At 45.3% G+C, this 21572-nt stretch overlaps 1 protein-coding gene across 11 annotated transcripts in view; it reads right to left on the reverse strand.

The window, feature by feature from the left end:
- DTNA (dystrobrevin alpha) overlaps nt 1-21572 on the reverse strand; it is a 316470-nt gene that overhangs the window by 202468 nt on the left and 92430 nt on the right. The window contains exon 1 of one of the 11 annotated variants that reach the window (XM_074987215.1): nt 19762-19781. The exons of the other annotated variants lie outside the window; for them this stretch is intronic. The gene's annotated coding sequence lies outside the window, so the exon portion shown is untranslated. Of the gene's footprint in view, nt 1-19761; nt 19782-21572 lie in introns of those variants that run through there. 11 annotated transcript variants of the gene reach the window in all.

Consider the following 21572-nt stretch of genomic DNA (forward strand, 5'->3'; position numbering starts at 1 on the left):
TGGAGGAGGAGTATACCTTCCTGCCAAATAGCTCTAGCTTCTTGGCATCTCTGTCCGTTCCCCCTGCTTTGTACTGGGAAGTCTTCGATCTCTGCTGAGATGATTCTACCACCAGAGAATTTGGTTGTGGGTGACTAAACAGGAACTCCATGCCCTTCGCCGGGACGAAGTATTTCTTATCCGCCCTCTTGTTTATAGGTGGAGCGGAAGCCGGGGTCTGCCATATGGTAGCAGCAGACTCCATGATTGCTTCGTCAAGCGGGATAGCGATTTTGGACGAGGCCGGAGGCCTCAGGTTTTTGAGGAGCTTGTGGTGCTTCTCCTGCACCTCTGCTGTTTGGATGCCTTGCGTGAAAGCCACCCTTTTAAACAGCTCCTGAAACTGTTTGAGGTCGTCCGGGGGGGCAACATCCCCGGGGGCCGTAGCCTCGTTGGGGGAGGACAAGGAGGAACCACTAGGGCAGACCTCCCTTGAACTCTCAGGGTCCTGCTGCCAGTGGTACACCCTCTCACTGAAGGCTTGCGAGGGAAAATCTCGGGGTTCCAAAATCAGCTGCCCTTGAGACAGCTGTGTTTCTGTCCCCGTCCGTGAGTGCCCGCAGAGGTACTGGGCAGTCGAGGGGACCTGCCCCTGGGTGTATGCCTGTGGTGTCTATGCCCAGCGTGATAAGGATGACCGTGGCAGCACAGACATGGTTCCTGGCATGGAGACCTGGACCACTCTCAAGGTGCATACCCCCAATGTCTGGGGGAGCGAGATCGTCTGGATGATTGAGACAATGGTGAAACTGGTTTATGGTAGTACTCGAGAGGGTCAAATCCCAGAAAAGGCGAGGGTGGCCCAAGCCATGGTGACACTGGTTGGAGGAACGGAGGAAGCGGCTCTGGGTAGGCTGGGGGAGACCCATGTCTCCTGGTTGGTGTACGCAGCATAAGGGGAGGACTTGTTGAAAGCAGCACTGCAGCCCTGTCCAGAGAAGGGCTGCGGTGCCGGGTTTTCGCTGCTGCCTTTCCCCTCCCCTGCGGGGCTGGCTCCGCCCCTTCCCGTGCCAGGGATCTCAGCCCCGCTGTCGGCGCCGCGCTCGGCATGCTCATCTGCGGTGCCGCGTGGGTGGTCTCCTCCGGTGCCTGCAGGCTACGTGCCTGTTGGCCCTGCACCGTTGGTGCCGCGGGGGTCTGTGCCGCTTGCGGCGGTGCCACTGGTTCCGGCACTTGCCTGGCCGCCTCTCTGAATGTGCGGGCCAGCTGCGTAGTAATCGGAGGCTCATCCTCTGCCACGTGCGCTGCTGCGCTGCCACTTGCTTGTGACTGCGGCTGGGGGCTGTGTGCTACGCCCGTCCCGCTCGCTGTGACCGCCAGCAGGGATTGGGCTGGAGAGAGCTTCCTTCGTTTCTGCACCGAGGGGGTGAGGGACACCGCCTTCCATTTATGGAGCCCTGTGGGTCCCTCTGGTTGAGGTCTCTCCAGCACGTCTGGCTGGAGGGCCTTATCAAACAGCAGCATTTTCAGCCGCATTTCTCTATCCTTTCTGGCTCTGGCCGTGAGCTTTGCACAGAAGGAGCATTTCTGGGTGACGTGTGATTCCCCCAGGCACCTAATACATTGACTGTGCCCATCAGAGGCTGGCATAGCTTCGCGGCACGACTCACACTTCTTGAATCCTGAAGAGGACATTGGGGTGAGTCTTTGCGCTGTTAATAGGGTACTTAGCACCTTCTCTGTGCCTGTTCCCCTCTCATGGGCTCCAGCCTGCCGCAGCAGGAGGCCTACTGGCCTTCACGTCCCCGGGTTGCCTCTGCTCCTCCTTCTCGTTACTAAGACTTTCTACTTATATATATATATTATTTATTTATTTATTTTTTGCAATAAAGAAACAAACAATTTAACTAAGAACTCTGAAAGGAAACTCTAAAACTCTGAAAAACTCTAAATACGCTGACTCTGGCCGCAGCCTGAGCAGATTCCGTCTGCAGCCGATGGCGGTTAAGAAGGAACTGGCGGGGACTGGATTGCGCACGTGGCTGGGAGTGTGTAGGGGAGCGGCGCGCGCCAGCGCATGTGCGGTCCGGCAGAAACTGCTGGAAAGATCCGATCTGCAGCGCCGGGGCAAACCCGACACCTATCGTGGAGCACCCACGGGGACACTCGAGGAAGAACTGTGAATGTCTTATGACAAAAACTCCTTATTGCCAACTAAGAGAGCAGGCCTGCCTGTTACACGCAGTTAATGTACAGTAGGTTAATAAGTAATTTGATCACTGTAGCAAAACACTAGCACCAGCTTTTAAAGAGAAACTGCCATGTTTAAAATCAACAAATTAGAAGTTCATTTAAAAGCACTGAAGGGTTTAATGCTTTTTTCCATTGTCCAAAGAATATATGTTCATGCTGTACACAAAAATTCAGCTTGCACTAATGCATCAGGAAGCTATTAATGTACTCAAGTGTACACAAGCTGTTTTATAAATCTTTCACCAAGTTTCTGCTATAAGTTTGTTCCAGACAAACAAAACTACTCTTACAGACTCTGAGGGCTTATCTACATGGACAATTAGCACAGGGAAAGAGCACCTGTGGAGTGACAGCCCATTAGCCTACAGGGCATTAATTGGCCAGGCAGAACCCGGTAGTGCACACTTAGTTCTCCAGTACATGATGACTTAGTGGTTGTGTGCTTGATTCACTGCAGATTCTCTTCCTGGCTTGCTGCACACACACTCACCACATAAACCAGTCTTATTAATTCTTTCATCAAACTGAAGTCATATATATTTCCAGCACCCAGCCCCAATCAAAAATTTGAGAATGAACGTAGGCCTTGAAACATAAACTGAGAGGTCGCTGATTTCAAAGGGGGTTGCAGGTACAAAGCATGTCCCATAGAATGCTCCCCATTGTCAGCCCTTTTAGCTTCATTACAACAGCTGTGGTATTGACCCAGGGAAAGAGTTGATCTCTAAAGAAGGCAGGGCCCAAACCATCTAAGGCAGAGAGCATGGGAGACACCCTCCCTTCCCATCCCCACAGAAACGAGAACACAGGTGGTGCCTCCTCCATCCCCACGTAGCTTGGGGGAAAAGTGCACAGGGGCAAAGCGCAGACTGCAGCTGGTAGGATCTGATGCAGAAGCAGCCACACCAGGGAACTAACCTTCTAGTTTTGACCAAATTTTCTCTGACCTGTGCTGATGGACTGTTTGCCCCCCAACCCTCCAGCTTTGCTCTCTTTGTCTAATGGAGCCTGAAAGCAATGGGTACAAATTTGTGCATAAACATGAACCTTTAATTGTATTGGCAGCTCTACTGTTTGATGATTAATGTCTTCAAATGGGGATGGAGTGTGTGTTAGGGAAGAATGATTCCTATTTTAGGTTTTATGAGGAACAAGACAGCTGACGGGACACCATTTCAGCTGTTCAAAGGGCACAAAGGGCGTGGTGGAGAGTTACTGGAACACCCTTTCCCTCTGATTCCCAGAGTATGCAGGAGTCCTCAGGGGTGCAAGCCGCTGACACCAACTCTGCTCTGTCCCTTCTGCAGCTCCTGGTTGAGAAGGCATTCGGGGGCACAAAAGGACATGCTGGCAGGAGGAGAACAGTGGGATCTGTTAGACCACAAAGTGCTTCAGCACTCCCCAATTACAGGGCAGTCCCTCAAGGACCTTGGGCAACTGGTGTGGATTACAGCAGTCCACACCTGGGGCTGGGCCAAGGAGAGAATGGGAGAGATGTAACCGATCTCTGACAGTTCCTTATCTCATTTGTTTTGCCCAGTGTAAACTGGACTCAGATTTCATGCCTAAATGGCTTCTCTACAATAAGGATTACAGGCATGGATTGGTATTTCAGGCAGAGAACATTTTCTATTTATCTATGCAAAGAGAGACAGCCGGGTCTTCTTTCTGCAAATGTTAAATCAAGACATTTCCTTGCTCCTGGGCCCTGAATGCTCTTTGCGTTGTTTGTGTAGCTGTGCTGTCTGTCCCTGGTTTATACATCACTTTTTAATGTGATATACTCCAGAACCAAATGCATATAACAGTGAGGGAACAGAGCTGAGAGTTAATACTTCATCACCTTGCCATTAAATACTTATATCAGGAAGGTTCTGTTTTGATTTTTCTTGTCCTTGTAATTACAGACCTTTACACACTTTCCAAATGACTGTGTTCTTCATGCATGCCCTTTGGCAGACCTGACACCCTAAAATAATCCAATGATCTGAAACACAATTGCTTTTACAAGTACAATACTTCATTATTTATTTGTTTTGAAAACAATTTCCAGAGCTTGGAGCATGTCAGGGAAAAGCAAGAGAAAGAAAGCTGTTGTTGTTACAAGGTCACTTTTTCAAAGACCATAGGCAGTAGTCACTAGCATACTATTAAATTATCACCATGGAAAACATGGCAGCTCCCAGACAATGATTCAGCTGCTTTGACAATACAGTACTAAGTCTGAAGAAAAGTTACTCACATGCCTGAACACACAGAGAACCTCAAGAGATTTTTAAAACCTAAGTATAAGAATTTAGTTGGGGTGGGGGAAGCAGCGAAGTTAAGGCAGACAAGACCTGAGTGTCCTTTCTTCCCATGTATATTTTACTTAGCCCCTGTTCATAGACAGAAAATTATTAAAAAGTTTTCAGGCTTGGGCCTGTTACTGTGTTTAGAAAGGAGAAACCCAGTGTGTTGTACTTGCACTTAGAGAAAAATCAAGGACAATTTGCACATGATGCCACCCCTTGTAAGAGCCCCCTGCTAAGAGAAGACTGAGGGGTGATTTAATAGCAGCCTTCAACTTCCTGCAAGGGGGCTCTAAAGAGGATGGAGAGAAACTGTTCTCAGTGATGACAGATGGCAGAACAAAGAGCAATGGTCTAAAGTTACAGAAGGAGAGTAGTAAGTTGGATATTAGGAAAAACTATTTCACCAGAGGGTGGTGAAGCTCTGGAATGCGTTGCCTGGACAGGTGGTGGAATCTCCATCCCCGGAGGTTTTTAAGTCCCGGCTTGACAAGGTCATTGCTGGGATTACTTAGTTGGGGTTGATCCTGCTTTAGACAGGGGCTGGACTAGATGATTTCCCGGAGGTCCCGTCTAGCCCTATGATTCTATGAAGTGTTTTAGGCAGGAGAATCCACAGTCATACTGCTCGCAGTGTGGTATTCTTCCCAGGCCTCCAGAAAAGCTTTATGTAGCTCAATAGATTGTCTCTTTTACCAACTGCAGTTGGTCCAATGAAAAAATACCATCTCTCCTCCCCTTTTTTCTTAATCCATCTCCATTTCAGGTACCAGAGGAATGGAGCAGCCAGGGCAGCACAAAGATGAGGCGGTGCTGTTGGCACGCCCCTGCATTTGTATTGTGCCAATTCTATTTAAGGTACCGTTAACTATACACCTACTCCCTATTCGGAATAGGAAGGAAGACATTCTGCTCTCTGATGAATCACTAGCAATGCCAGAGATCTTTGGCATGGACTTCAAAGAAGAGAACAGTCTCCTCCAGGATTCTTATGTGGATCTGCTCCATAATGATTTATAAATCATTGTCACTGTATGTGACCTGGATATTAGGATGTTCAATGTACGAAGAAGTTGGTTGAGTTTAATAGTGGGCGTTGTTTTTTCTTGCAATAGGACAGTGAAGACATTAAACAGTGACTTTTTATAAGCCACAATACCTTTACTACCATCCTAGTAAATACTGCAGGGTTGTTAAGAGACAATGCCTCAGTGTCTGTGAAAAAGTTTTACCCCTTGGCTCCAGCCAAGTTCTAAACTGTGATTTTCCACTCATGACCAAGATCAAGAGGCTCTCTGCTGGGATTCAAATATTAGCCTCTTTCTCTAAAAGAGTAGTTGGAGAGTTGTCCAGGCTAACAACCAGGACACCTTTAGGTAGACCTGTCCAGGTGATCATGAATCTTAAGCAATATACTCTACACGCATGTAGACTATTGGTCGTTTTAAAATAACCTTTTATATTTTGCCCCTGCTGCTCACATTGGACAATACTCTGTTTTTTAAGAAGTCGGTGTGATTTCTGTATTCACCACTGGTCACACACAATTGAGGGGAAATAACTGCAGCAGGAAGAATGCAGACAAACAGGAGACGTGTTTGAGACACAGCATACTGGTCTAGAAGTGGGATCCCATAGGTAAAGGCATGAGGCCTGACACCTGGAGGAGAATACCAGGAAGGGAACAGATGTGCGGCCGGCTTTGTAATAGTACATAGAGGGGAGCACCAGCCGCTGCACTTACCTCTCTGCACAGAAGGCCACACAGAAAGGTGAAGCAGTCTCCCTGCCAGAGCATCCCCAGGAGCACCAAGCTGCCCCGTTCCACTATTTGGTCCTTAGTCTGGCCCTCCCCCTGGGACAAGAAGCTCCTTCGTTCTATGTCTTTGAGGAGCCTAGAGTACTTGTGTGTTCTGGTTAAATAAACACTGCCCCAGTAATCTTGTACAGCCCTACTGAAAAAGCTGCGTAAAGGAAACAAAATAAACCCAAGCTATTAAAGTGTTAGTGTAACCCTTCTGTCAGGTGATGTTGGCAGTAACAAGGGCTCGGTTCAACACCTAGGAGTTCCTTTTAACTTTACCCCAGCACCTCCAAGAGGCAACACTTCCCCACTTGCAAGCACAGAGACTGGAAAGGAAACTTTCAGTGACCGAGAGAGGGAACTTAGCATTAAATTGGAGAAAACATCACCACCATTACACATGAAAAATTATAATCACCCACTGCAGTGCTTACAGTGCTGTCAAAGGAAAGCCATTATCAGTTGGTGTAGTGGGAAGCAGGAAAGAGGACTGAAAGCAAGTCATAGCTGACTGCCAGGGCCCTGGAAAAAGCATCTTTGGGGAAAGGAATGTTGGTCTAAAGATGGTAAGAAGCAACGCTGTCGTAGGGAGAAGAGCTTCACACAGAAACCTTTCAGCTAGCCCATTAAACCACGCGAGACAACAGGATGAAGCGAAGAGGACTGCTGGCAAAACAGCATAAATAGGCAGGTATTTTCCAAAGATCTCTGATGGCACTTTTTTTTTTTTTTTTGCGCTAGCTTGGTACTTGTGCAACAGTTTCCTACACCCTTCTGCAGATTCCTCTCCTATCTTCATCCCTGCTTCTCTAGCAATTGGCTGGGTGTTTGTAAAATCTAACTCACCAACCAACCAGACACTACTACTCTGCTGTTCAGCAGGGTGAGGATCCAATCACTACTCCCTGCCCAGTGCAAGGAAGGGGCTCTCTGAGGCACGATGTGTTCCCCCATTCTGCTCATAGGTTACCAGAGCTATGCATGGCTCCTTACATTGAACAGATGGAACACTAACAACTTAGCCTTGTGAATTCTTTTTTGGGTCGTGTTCCTTGTTCTATATTAGATCAATAAGTGCTATTAAAAACATTCAACACGTCCTTTGTTGTTATTCCTTCAGTTCTTGGGCCTCAAGTTGATACTATGTCCAGGTATAGAAAGCCTTTGCAAAAGAGCAAGAATTATATTATTCCAGATGTAGATATGATACCAGAGTCTTAGTTTACTGGAATAAGCTAATACAGTAGAACCCTGAGATATGTGCACTCAAGTTGCACGAATCTCGGGTTAGTGCAACTCTGAGTGGAGGGGAGCAGGGAGCCAGGTGCCAGCTCCCTGCCATTGACAGGTGTGGGGAAACTGACCGACACTGCTCCTTTTGACCCACACTAGTCAGTTTCCCCTTTCCTGTCAGTGGCAGCAGCCAAGAGCCTGACTCTCAGTTGCTACCACTGACAGGAGTGGCTGCCACCATTGACAGGAGCAGGGAAACTGCTTCTGTCAGGAGCAGCAGCCTGACTCTCACCATCCCTGACAGGAGTGGGGAACCATTCCTGCCGGGGCAGCAGCCTCTCTGCTCCTGTTAGGGACAGCCAGTCAGGCTGTCGCCCATGACAGGAGCAAGGAAACTGACCAGCGCAGCTGCTGCACTGATCAGTTTCCTAGCTCCTGTGAGTGGCAGGCAGCTGGGAGTCAGGTGCCAGTTCCCCGCCACCGTGCTGGTCAGTTTCTCCACTCCTGTCGGTCAGTTTCTCCGCTCCTGTCGTGGTGACAGCTGAGAGCCTGACTCTCAGCTGCTGCCACTGACAGGAGCAGGGAAACCACTCCTGTCAGGAGCAACAGCCTGACTCTCAACATCCCTGACAGAAGCTGGGAAACTGCTCCTGTCAGGGGCGTCAGCCTCCCGCTCCTGTCAGGGATGGCGACAGTCAGGCTGCCGCCCCTGACAGGAGTGGTTTCACGGTTCCTATCAGGGCAGCAGCCTGACTCTTGGCTGTCACCACTGACAGGAGCTGGGAAACTGACCAGGCTCTCGCCTGCCCGCCACTCACAGGAGACAGGAAACTGACCAGTGAGTTATGCGAAATTTGACTTACGCAGGGTTGTGCAAGATGTAACATCTGCATAAGTTGGGCATCTACTGTACAAATCTAGGAACCAATTTTAACACCGGTAAAAAAAAAAAATCTTCTCTGAAAATTAACCAATATTTACTTCTATGTAGCACATGCTTTACAAATCATCCCACATATTCAGGTAGACCATAGGTGTCCTTTAATTGCTTCTAACAATACTCAACAGAAAGGAAAACAAAGGAAAGAAAGCAACCTCAAAAGGAGGTGAACAAATGCATCAGGCTTGTTCAGTGACCCAGAAGTCCAGGAAAAATGGTGAGAGTATTGACCAGAGACACCTCACAATCCTTTTCATTATCCAACTGCTGTGAAATGAAAGATAATAAATTGTTCATTGATTCACCTAAAAGAATGAACTATTGTAGTGATGTTCACAGGATGAAATAAAAAAAGTGCTCAAGTGTCTCTTTCATGTAATTCCAAACATAGTTTATTCTATCTTTGCTTAGACTTCAGGCATGACTATTGCAAGATTATTAAGACTGAAGGTGAAAATAATCTTAGAAAAATTTAAATCAGACAAAAAGTACACACCATTAGCAAAGAACAAGCTGAACTAAGGACAATACAAATAACTCTAATGAATATTTGAAAACATCTATCACTTTGTGAACACACAATGCAACTTCTAACACCCTGGGAAACCCAGCTAACTGCAGACAGAAGGAACCATTTTAACACTTCACTGCTTTTGTAATTCTGAATCAGTTCTACTTAAAATTTTATGGTGAGAAATAATCTGAGCAAGTACAGCTTTGCAAAAATGAGTTTTCACAGCTGTGGAAGTCTTTGGTTAATTATCTCCAAGCACACACACCTTACCTTAATAAACACGCTATCAGAAATGAGGTGAACAGAACATTTATATTTAAACTTGCAATGTAAGAGTAATTGAAAGAGGTGAATTTCTAGTTCCCTTCCACACGACTACACAAAACAAAACACGGAATGGAAAAGGCAATTTGAGAAAGTGTTCCTTGGGTTCAGGACACTGGCTCACCTTCAGAACACTGGTACACCGTTCTTTAAAATCTCTTGAGCTGTTGTCATAAAGCATTCACAATTAGGCCACCATTCCCCCCAAAGGAAACAAACATGGAAATTGCACAGTCCCCCTAATGAAACCTCTAGAGGTGGAATAACACAGCACAGGATAACAGGAAGAGAGGGTACGACGAACTCTGTCATTCAGGGGTGGAAGAAACTTATATTTCTTACAGATACTGTCCTATAACAACCTTTCCCACCTTGGGGAGGACTCAGGACAGGGGGTGGGGAGTCGCGATGCAACAGTATCTGTATCAGATGTAAGTGTGGGGTAGAGTGCAAAGGCTCAGGGTACAGGGTTGAGGCATGGGTGGTGCAGGAGTCAGGTCAGGGGGCTGTGTGGGTAGGGGGAGGTACTGGAGTTGGGGAAAGGGACTGGGGCATTGGGTTGGAGGAATCAGATCAAGAGGTTGCAGGGTCAGGGGATGGTAGGGCTCAGACCGTGGGTGTGGGGAACACAGGGATGCAGGAAATAGGGCAGGGAGCTGGGGGAGGGGCTCAGGGCAGCAGATTGAGTTAGGAAGGGGTTCAGTGCAGCTACCACACTTGCCCAGGTGCCCATGCACCAGTGTTTAGTGTGCTTCCCCAGTCACTGGATTCCTGGGGTGGCAGGGGATTGTGGTTGCCTGGCCACCTATGCTCTGGGGACGGTCAGAGGCCTGCCCCCAGCAGCCTAACCTCTTACCTCTGCACTGCACCAGGGCGCATTGGCTCACTTTCACCTTCACTGTCATTGTAAAAGGACATTGTCAAGAGAATAACTCTGGGGTCTTTAAAGTTTCTTTGTGCATTAGCCAAAACTGGTTAGATTTCCAATCTAATTCACCGCTATATTTCACTCAGATAACAAAACAAAACGTAGCCAGTTTCACACCCTAGATTTTTGATGGACTAGCACAGGGGGTCAGCAACCCCCGGCACTGATGCCAAGAGTGGCAGGTGAGCCAATTTTCATCGGCATGCAAGGTGGGAGCTCAGCCCTGCCCCTCCTCCTCCATGCAGCCAGGAGTTTGCTCAAAGCCACGCCGCATGTGCCTTAACAAAAGAGCAGCTAATGCTACCAACCACCATCTAAACGGCAAAGCTCTGCATCTTTATTTATTTATTAATTAAGCTGTTGTAAGTAGGACTATTAGTGACTTTAAAAAGTATCACCAGCACTCGGATTGTATGTAGAAGTCAAAAGGTCAAATTTTGGCACTGCGCCTCAAAAAGGTTGCTGACCAGCCCAATAATGTACGTTAGCAACAATCTCATCTATACTTCCTGACACTTGTTTCAAAATTCATGAAGATGTTTTTACCACACCTGAATGTTAGGCATCACTACTCCATGACGTCCATGTAAGATAAGGTAATAAAGGTCTGAGTTTATTGGACACAGTTTGGAGTGTATACGAAAATCATTAGTGGGAAGAAAGCCATATAAATCAAAATGATTATGAAGAGTTACTGGCATAGTGTGCAGCTTCCATCAACAGACGAGCACATCCTCCCAGTCATACTGCAGATTAGCTTGAGGGTGATGCTCATGTCTGTGATCTGCACACAGGCACTCCGTCTTTAGTCCTACGTACAACTCTCTCAGCTTCCAGAACTGCAGGATCTTCCTCTGAACTCTGCCCACAACCTTCAGAGTCAGTGTAAGCCCCATTTTTCACGCTTGTTTCCCTCCCTGATAATTACAGTACACCGATGTTCCCACTAATCTCTTCCATCCACGTATGGATTTTTTCCATCTCTGGACAGAATGAATTTTATTATGTGCACCAAGGCATGTGCAAATGTGCACCACCAGCAGAAATGCAAAACCTCGCTGTGGCAACCCTGCTGGGTAGCATATGAATCTCTCCCCAGCAGCCGCACAAGAGCCCAGCTTACAGGACACACTGCAGTACAACCTTATTATAACAACTCGAGTTGTTTGTTTGTAATAGCCATGGGTTTCATGCAGAGAAAAAACCTTGCTGAGTGTTTCTGTGGCTGTCATTTCAAGCATCAGGTCCCTGACAGAGGCTGACATCTCCTCCAGCCCTAGGTGGTGGATGACTTCTCCTCCATGGCCAGTAGATCTCTCAACCCCCCACTGTGGCCCTAGGGTGGAAGAGGCTTTCAGCTCCCACTGTCCCCCCATGGCCAGAGGTGTGATTCCGGGACTAGGCTCATTATAGCTGAGGATTTGTTAATTATGAGGGACATTCTAGCAATTATAGTGTATGCTACATTGTCACATAATTAAAGATGAGGATTACAGAACAATATTGTCCTACAGGCTGACTGGTTGTTTTGTTCTCTTGCACATGGCAGTAGAACAGTCAATACGACTAAAGAGATTTTCAGAGAGCACCTAACAGTCAATAACCTTAATTCAAATACTAGAGAGAGAAGAAGAACCCCTCTTTTAAAGTGAAAAGCACTGAAGCAATTCTTAAGCACAATGGAGTTATTTATACACTTAAAGTCACGCACATGAATAAATCTTTGCAGGATCAATGCTAGGGGAGAAACAGAAATAAAAACCCTATCCTAAGTCACTGCAAAAGGCCCCGTGTTGAAGGAAGTATGAATGATGACTGGGCAACAGGATGAAATAAAGTGTACTCTGATGCCAGGACTGCAAGAACAAAATGGGCTGCACTCCATTGTTCGTTATTTTACAGACCCCACCCATGTGCTTGGCTCTTCTGTGTGTTATCTGTGAAGACAGGCTCCTAGCCCGAAGGACTTACATGGGGGAGGGCAATAATAAAATGGCTGCACACCAGGGTTAGCCCCTAGCAGGCCACCACCACTACGTTTACCTGCACCTCTGCAGCTGTCTGGCGATCCTAGCTGTCGTTGGCTATGGAGAAGTGGGAAGTGGTGCAGGCACAGCCACCTGTGGCCAAAGAGGGCTGAAATCCCCTGACAGTATGGGACGTGCAGGTAAATATAGAGGTCAGGACCCACCCTGGACAAACCCTGGTGGACTGCTCTGCCCTCCCCTGCACCCCCGAGCCTTTATTTGCCCACCCCTGATTTATATTCTGAAGCAGTGATGTACACCCTGTGGCTCATCAGAGCAGGCTGTTGCTGAGCCAATGGATGTTTGCAGGTAGGGACACCCATAGCTCCCATTGGTCACAGTTCACCATTCCTGGCCAATGGCAGCTGTGGGAAGCGATGCAGACTACAGCAATTTGCTGCCTGCCACATCCTGCAGATCTCATTGGCTGGGAATGGTGAACTGCGACCAATGGGAGCAGCAGATGGCCATACCTGTGGATGCAAGCTAAAAAACCTGCTTGGCGGGTGGCCAGTGCTGACCCTGATGAGCTGTGTGTAGCCCTCAGGCCACAGACTGGCCCCACTACTGTTCTTAGGGCCTGATCCAAAGCCCACTGAAATCACTCAAAGTCACATGCATAATACAAATCCATCCCTATAAATATTTCATAACATATCATAGTTCAAGCTTACTTAATTCCTTCTTTAATAACAGGAAAAAGTTTATAATAAAAGGAAATTAAATAAAATGAAAAGCAAGTGCAAAAGACTATATTTTGGAAGGAAAAAAAAATCAAATGAATAAATATAAAATGGATGATAACTGGCTAAGCAATAATACCGCAGAAAGGGATCTGGGATTTTCATGCATCACAAATAGAAAGAGCCAACAGTGTGATGCAGTTGCACAAGAGAGACTCATAATTCTCGAGTTTATTAACAGGCGCGTCATATGTACGACATGACAGGTAATTTTTTGACTGTGAGGCCTCAGCTGGATTACTGTATCCAGTTTTGGGCACCACGCTTTACGAAAGCTGCAGACAAATTGCAAAAAGAGTCCAGGGGAAAAGAAATAGAAAAGTTTTGGAAAACCTGACTTATGAAAAAAGGTTTAAAAAAACTGTGCATGTTTAGTCTTGAGAAAAGAAGACTGAGGGGGAACCTGATTAACAGCCTTTCAAATAATGTTAAGAGCTGTTATCAAGAGGATGGTGATCAATTGCTCTCCATGCTTACTGAAGGTAGGTTAAGAAGTAATCGACATAACTTGCAGGAAGTGAGAGGTAGGGCAGATAATAGGAAAAAGCTTCCAAGCAATAAGGATAGATTTGTACTGGACCACATTAGCGAGAGATGTGGAATCCCCAGTCACTAGAGGGTTTTAAGAACAGGTTAAATGAATACCATCAGGGATGGTTTAAGTATACAGTGTCTGGTCCTAGCACGGGGGGTGGACTAGGTGACATAAAACATAAGAACAGCCATACTAGGTCACACCAAAGGTCCATCTTGCCCAATAGCCTGTCTCCCAACAATGGCCAATGCCAGATGCCCCAGCAGACTGAACAGGACAGGTTATCATTAAGTGATGATTCTCAAAAGATGGCCTCTCAAAAGCCTTCCATCCCTATAATATTATGCTGAAATGTACTCCCTATTCCCCACATTAATCACTTATATAATCCTGTAAGAGTTAGAGAGGGAAATAACACATTTTCCGTCTCAGACAGGATCTCAGTAGAACTGTACATGTACTTTCTTCTTGTTTTATCTCTTGCTCTTTTATCACAAATTCAACCTTACCAGTAATTGGGTTATTTAAATAATGATGCCATTGTTGCTGCTAAGGACATGCTAAGGTGCTCAAAGGACAGGGACGTCAATTATCCCAGGAGATAAACACCAAAATTAAAATGACTTTTGCCATTCAGAAAAGCTCACTATTTAGGGACCTCTAGGACATTGCCCTGCAGAGGGAATTTCCTTACTGCCAGAGTTAGAACTCTGAGGTGGCAATTCATTTAGAGCTCAAGGCAGAAACAACTTGTGTCATCCTCCAGCAGTGCGCACAGGCCAAGTTAAGCTTAAAAGCACAGGTGACAGCCAAAAGGGAGAACTGCCTACCACTGCCCAACAGAGAAAAGACCACAGCACTCTAAGATCTCTCAGAAAAGGCACTGACTAAAAGGGAGAAATAGTGGGAGTCCCCTCGTGCCATTTAAACACAAGAGAGGGTGGGGTCTTCCCAATTACATTTTAATGAGATGTTACACAGAGGACACAACATGCAAGCTCAGCGTACTCTCCTTAGAGCAAATGTTAATTCTTAAAACTATCTGGTGAGGTTTGCTGCTGAGCGATGGAGAGCCTTTCAGCCACCAATGACAGACCAGGGTTCTCAACCATTCTGGGTTCAGGTTCCATTTGTAAATGTTGATGGCCTGCCATAGCATAGGAAATAGTCTGGGGCTGGAGACTATGGGGCGGTTTTGGTCCGATCTTGCCCTGAGGGGAGGTTGGGTCTTGCCAAGCACTCACTCCCCAGTGGTGGCTCCTGCAGCTCCCATGCTGTGGAGCTGAACGCCTTGGCTTTCCACCTGAGACACTGTAACCTGTTCGGCTCCCACCTCTGACTGAGCCAAATTTGAGCAAGTGGAGTTGTGACCTGGCCTATAGCACTGCTCGTGCAAATTGGCCTATCTAGATTCCCATCATCATGATGGCTGGGCCACACGTGAACAGCTCTGGGACACCAGAGGTTGCAAAGCCTGGAGAAGGAAGGTGAGCCCAGACAGCTCTGTGGGACAGGAGTTGCCACACATCCCTTTGGAACATTTTGGTGACCAGTTCTGAGTCCTGACACAAGTTGAGAATCCTTGCTGTATGGCAAGAGGCCAAAATCAAGTCATCAAACCTAGTTCTTTCACAGAAGTATTCCACCAAGTGTGTTTATTATTTAGAAGATACACATTCTGTTTATTAGACTTTCTTGGTACTTGTTAACATTGAAAGACACCAGGTAACCCAATATTTTAGAAGATCTCCTAAGCAGTGTTGCAAATTAGGTAAACTTTGTACCAGGAGTTAGAACATTCTTGGGAAAACAAACTAACTTGCATGTCATGTTCTAACAAAGAACTGTTCTTTCTACAATAGGAAATAAAAAGGGTGAAAAGCATTGATTTCATCCTGCAGAGAGCACTCTAAAAAGGAAGCATGTTTGTAACTGCAAGAATGGCAACCTGATGAGGGGTTAATAACATAAGAACGGCCATACTGGGTCAGACCAAAGGTCCATCCAGCCCAGTATCCTGTCTGCCGACAGTGGCCAGTGCCAGATGCCCCAGAGGAGGTGAACCAAAGACAACGATCAAGCGATTTGTCTCCTGCCATCTGTCTCCAGAAAGACTAGGGGCACCATACTTTACCCTTGGCTAATAGCCATTTATGGACCTAACCTCCAAAAATTTATCAAGCTCTTTTTTAAACTCTGTTTTATGTTCTTATGGTTGTAACTGCCAAGAACGGCAACCTGATGAGGGATTATATGGATTTGAATGCGGCTAGAGTTTTAGTCAAGGAATTTTGTAGTACAAAATAGGAAAAAAAACAAGCAAACACATACCTCTTGTAATTAAGAAACACCACTTCACTATATTAGAAGTTTGCAATAAGGGCTCAGAGAACAACAAAAGTCTGAAAAATGAATTTATCATAATGAAGAAAAAAACCCATGCAGTTCAAGTCTGTATGCCTTGAACCACTAGCAACACAAGGAATGGACAGTCTGTTTAGACTATTCCACAGTTTTGTGTTTACTGCTTAGAATAAATTCATCATCCAGTGGCCCAAGCTGAAATTCTGGCAGGCTTGTACTTAAACTCTCAGGCCAAATGCATTTTATATCCATATTAGGCTGTGGAGCAAGTTCTGAACATGATTCAACAGTTCTGCTCTGTTTAAAACTTCAAAGAAGCCAATCATGGTATCTTACAGGCAGAATACACATTATTATGAAAGCATCAAAGATGAGTTTTACCACTCTGTTCTTGAATTAGCTATACGGATGTAAAACAATGAGTATTAAACCAGAAACCCCAGCAATGGTTCATGAAGTTCAAGAAAAACTAATATTTCTAAAAGGGGATGAAAGTATTTGCAAACAGAGCAAGACATTTTAGACAAAAGCATAAGCATCACAATAAATTTGTGACTGACACCAAAAATGTGGAAAATTACCCTGATCATTCAGTCAAATTAAGAACAGGCCTCAGTCCAACTTTGCAAAGAGTTTCACCACGATTACTCTTATAATCGTATTCCTGATTCAACCGACTGTTGTTATCTGCCTGCAAAAGGGACCTGTAAGTCACTCGACTGCCACTCCGAGTCTTCTCTAGGCAGTTTTATTACCCAAACATAGTCAAGCAAATAAAAACAGCTCCGCAGCACATCTGGGGCTACAGCTCTTAGGGTCATCAGCCCGCACTCGCCTCTCTCAGTCCTTCCTGCTTCAGGGCCTATTGCAGGATTTTTCTGTGCTTTGCATATTGAGCCCCAGCTTCGACAGCTTTCTCCATAGAGAGTCTCCTCCAACCACCCCCAGCAGATTCCCTCTGCCTCAACTCAGGGAACCGTCAGAGCTAGGGTTGCCAATTTTGTTGCACCTATTGCTGGAGGTTTCATCACATAACATAATTTTTAATGAAAGATTAATCTTTAATTCATGGAGACTCCAGGAAAATCCTGGAGGGCTGGCAACTCCAGTCACAGTAACTCCCATGGAGTTTCCTGATATCCTTACTAAGTCCTGCTGTGCTGACCTTTTGCTTTCTTTCCTTGTTCCCAGAGAGCAGGGAGTGGGAACCCTATAACTGCTCTCATTCACATTTCACCTGTTTCCTGATGAGGACTTGTCTATACTTACTCGGAGATCAACCCTTTTGGGGTCGATCTTCTGGTGTTCAATTTTGCACACCTGATAGAGAAGTGTGAAAGCGACATATCTGGGGCCAGCTGTCCACCCCTGCAGTAAGGGAGATCGATGGGAGAGTTTCTCCTGTCGACCTCACTCAGGGAGGACAGCCAGGTAAGTCGATTCTAGCTACGCAATTGCCATAGCTAGAAATGCAGGTCTGCAATTGACTTATCTGCCTAGTGTAGATCAAGCCTGACCAAGACAGACTCAGGGGCTTCCTCATTCTGGTTTCTATGTGCCTCCTCTGATGCACTGGTCTCTTCCCTCTTGAAGAGTTACCCATATGATCCTGTAGCAGGAGCATGAAGACAACACTTCCGGTCCCACTACATACATCTTAATGAGTAAGGAAGAATTAGACAATCTCTTTTATTAAAGCTTTGACATCACATCCATTATTATGATATCTGATTGCTTCAATATGGTCTGATTGTGTAGCATGGGATGGCCAACCTAAATAATTATTTCAGTCTAAAAATGTGTTATAATGGGTAAAAAAATAGCTAAAAAAGAAAAGCTAAGTCAGGAAATTTTATAAACACATGCTTATCTTTAACAGAGAGGGAGCCGTGCTAGTCCATACACTATCAAAACAAAAAGCAGTCAAGTAGCACTTTAAAGACTAGCAAAATAATTTATTAGGTGAGCTTTCGTGGGACAGACCCACTTTTTCTGAAGAAGTGGGTCTGTCCCACGAAAGCTCACCTAGGCTGCGTCTACACGTGCACGCTACTTCGAAGTAGCGGCAGTAACTTCGAAATAGCGCCCGTCACGTCTACACGTGTTGGGCGCTATTTCGAAGTTGAAATCGACGTTAGGCGGCGAGACGTCGAAGTCGCTAACCCCATGAGCGGATGGGAATAGCGCCCTACTTCGACGTTCAACATCGAAGTAGGGACGTGTAGACGATCCGCGTCCCGCAACATCGAAATAGCGGGGTCCTCCATGGCGGCCATCAGCTGGGGGGTTGAGAGATACTCTCTCTCCAGCCCTTGCGGGGCTCTGTGGTCACCGTGGGCAGCAGCCCTTAGCCCAGGGCTTCTGGCTGCTGCTGCTGCAGCTGGGGGTCCGTGCTGCATATACAGGGTCTGCAACTAGTTGTTGGCTCTGTGTATCTTGCACTGTTTAATGAAAGTGTGTCTGGGAGGGGCCCTTTAAGGGAGCGGCTTGCTGTTGAGTCCGCCCCGTGACCCTGTCTGCAGCTGTGCCTGGCTCCCTTATTTCGATGTGTGCTACTTTGCCGTGTAGACGTTCCCTCGCTGTGCCTATTTCGATGTTGGGCTGAGCAACGTCGAAGTTGAACATCGACGTTGCCAGTCCTGGAGGACGTGTAGACGTTATTCATCGAAATAGCCTATTTCGATGTCGCAACATCGAAATAAACTATTTCGAAGTTGGGTGCACGTGTAGACGTAGCCCTAATAAATTATTTTTCCTAGTCTTTAAAGTGCTACTTGACTGCTTCTTGTTTTGGTTATCTTTAAGTATGTGCTTAAGTGTGCCCACACTGCAAAAAAGATGGTTTCTTGAATCAGGTTAGCTGATCTGTATTAGCTAACTTAGACTAGCTGTGAAAACACAGCAACTTGGCTTTTAACTCAGGTTAATAACTTTAGTTAAATATATAGGTGAGCCTAGAACTCAATGGGAGCTGCTAATTCACGCTAAAAGTGGAGTTGCCGTGTCTTCGCTGTTGTTTTAACCCAAATTCATTAACAGTGCTTTGCTAACACTGAGTGAACAAGAATACACCTTTTTCTCTGCAAAGTAGAGATACCCTCACTCCCACTGATAACTGTCATTAATTGAAGTTAAGTGGCACATATGAGTTTTCCTGAACAATGACCTTTAAAGAATAATTAGAAATGTTGCAGATAATATCCATTCTGTGAGTTGCTCAGCCGTGACTATTCTGATCTATGCACATGTGCAACTCCAGCCAGAATCTGGCCTTTAATCTATGATCTAAAAATGCCTACTAGCTCAGTCTAATTCTAAAAGCAATTTTATCCTTCAGAATTTTTATTTATTAGCGTGCATGTACTAATTATATCACACAATTTTGGGAAAGCCACAGTATATATTATAGCTATTTAAAATACCACATCATCCTTTTATGTACACTAAAAAGGCAAGTACAAATTAGTGTTTGTAAAGTGAAAAAACCCTACAATTCCAGATGAAAAGAAATTGGAAACAAAATTAATTCCAGCAGCCAATGAATACTCTGCTCTTCCTTCAACGGAGGTTCTTCAATATAAATGAAATTGAAAACTAAATACATATTTTAAAAAGAGTGTCTTACTGGGATCTGTGCTGAATGCAGAAGCAGAGCTAGGAATCAGAAGTTATGCATTATGCATGTCTGATTAGGAAATAGTATGATGAAAACAAAAGATTTATGTCTCTGAAAATATATACTCAAGGCTAAAAACAATTAAGACTTCAGTCATTTACAGCAGAGTACAGTACTTGCAATATTGCTAGGCTCAAGAGATACACTTACCCAGTGACAAGATTTCCTGGTGAATATTTTCATGGGTTTTGAGAGGAAATCCATAACGCCTTCTACAAAATCCTACCGATATCCAGATTCACCCTGATAAGAGACAAGTGATCAAGCTGACCCCTGGCATTTCTTACTGAAGGTTTGTTCCAAGTTAATGCTGGACACCTGCTATGGGAGTAAGTTTGCCCAGACTTATGAAACAGTCTATTACAATCTGCAGTAGAGTTTGAAAGCAGCATCTTGAAATACACAGGAGAGTAATTAGAATCACCTTGTTTGTTTTATTCTTTATTTGACTGTTCTGTTCAGTGGCCATGAAGTGTGGAATTATGGTACATGAGGACAGAAGGAGCAGTGTCCATGCTGAATGGTCTGGAAGTTTAGTTCCATTATACAGCTAGTGTGTGTTTTAGTGCACAAGGTGGCAAAGATATGCAGAGTTATTTTCCAACTCTAATCCCAGAAATAGCCTTTGTAGGAAAATCCTAAAACTCTTCACCTCAAATAAAATAGAAAAATCCCTACAAATTTAACTCACAGATTGAAATTACTTAATGACCTTTTTAATGTAATGTTTCCTGTCACTTGCATCCACCTACCAGGCACTGTGATTCTCCCTTAATATTTCACAGCCCTCTCTGTGGTGTAATATGCTCAGGATTTGCGGTATAGCTCACCCTTGTGCAGACAGCAAGCTCAAGGTGTACACGCTATTTATGTCTCACTTAACCCATATGTGCTGTGAATAATTCCAATGGGAAACTGAAGTTATAAAATTGATGAAGATGTATCATTCAAATATAAATTTTCAACTGACACTTCAAAAGCACTCACTGTATGCCCAACTCTCTTCTCACTGTCAAAGGGTGTTCTTACGTCTGAATACAAAGGCAGATGAGTTTGGCCAGCACTAAGTGCTTTTTGGCCTCGTGCTGGTCTTTGAAGTAGCTTCTGATACTACCATTTATCATAACATTTAATATTACTCCATGCTCATTCTGCAGTCATCCAGTAACAGAGAGAGCCGTGCTAGTCTATATACTATCAAAACAAAAAAGCAGTCAAGTCACACTTTAAAGACTAACAAAATAATTTACTAGGTGACCTTTCGTGGGACAGACCCACTTCTTGAGACCATAGCCATACTAGAACAGACTCAATATTTAAGGCATAGAGAACTAAAACAGTAATCAAAGTTGACAAAATCAGAAAAAAAAATTATCAAGGTGAGCAAATCAGAGAGCAGAGGGGTGGGGGGGGGAGTCAAGAATTAGATTAAGCCAAGTATGCAAATGAGCCCCTATAGTGACCCAAAAAATTCCAATCTCGGTTCAAACCACATATTAATGTGTTGAATCTGAATATAAGAGAGAGTTCAGCAGCCTCTTTTTCAAGACTGTTGTGAAAATTCCTTTTCAGTAACATGCAAGCTCTTAAGTCATTAACAGAATGGCCCAAACCATTAAAATGCCAGCTAACAGGTTTGTGGATCATGAGTGTTTTTATGTCTGTTTTGTGCCCATTAACTCTTTGTCTAAGAGAGTTTGAAGTCTGTCCAACATACAAAGCATCTGGGCATTGTTGGCACACGATGGCATATATGATGTTAGTTGAGGAATATGAAAATGTGCCTGTGATTCTGTGATGGTATCTCCAGAAAAGATATGTGGACAAAGCTGGCAGTGGGTTTTGTTGCAAGGAAAGGTCCCAGGACTGGTGTTCCTGAGGTACAGATGTGGCTGTTGGTGAGAGTCCTCATAAGGTTGGGAGGCTGTCTGTAGGAGAGAACAGGCCTGTCACCTAGGGCC

Source organism: Carettochelys insculpta, chromosome 2 (genome assembly GCF_033958435.1).
Source record: "Carettochelys insculpta isolate YL-2023 chromosome 2, ASM3395843v1, whole genome shotgun sequence".
NCBI classification, from domain to species: domain Eukaryota; kingdom Metazoa; phylum Chordata; order Testudines; family Carettochelyidae; genus Carettochelys; species Carettochelys insculpta.